The following is a 219-nucleotide window of genomic DNA, read 5'->3' on the forward strand; positions in this document are numbered from 1 at the left end:
AGTCCTCTCGGGCTATCCCTCCCGCCTCAGTGCCCGGGCTTAGGACTACATTTCCCACAGAAACCGCGAGGCAGGGAGAGAAAAAAACAAAAACAAAAAAATCCCAGCATGCACCACACTCGGAAGGCGCCCTGTTCGCCCTGCAAATAAGCTTCTCGGGGTACGCAGCTTGTGCGTTGGGAACGGAACGTAAGTAAAAAAAACTACAATTCCCAGAGG

The sequence above is a fragment of the Podarcis filfolensis genome (assembly GCF_964270895.1).
Source record: "Podarcis filfolensis genome assembly, chromosome: 2".
NCBI classification, from domain to species: Eukaryota; Metazoa; Chordata; class Lepidosauria; order Squamata; family Lacertidae; genus Podarcis; species Podarcis filfolensis.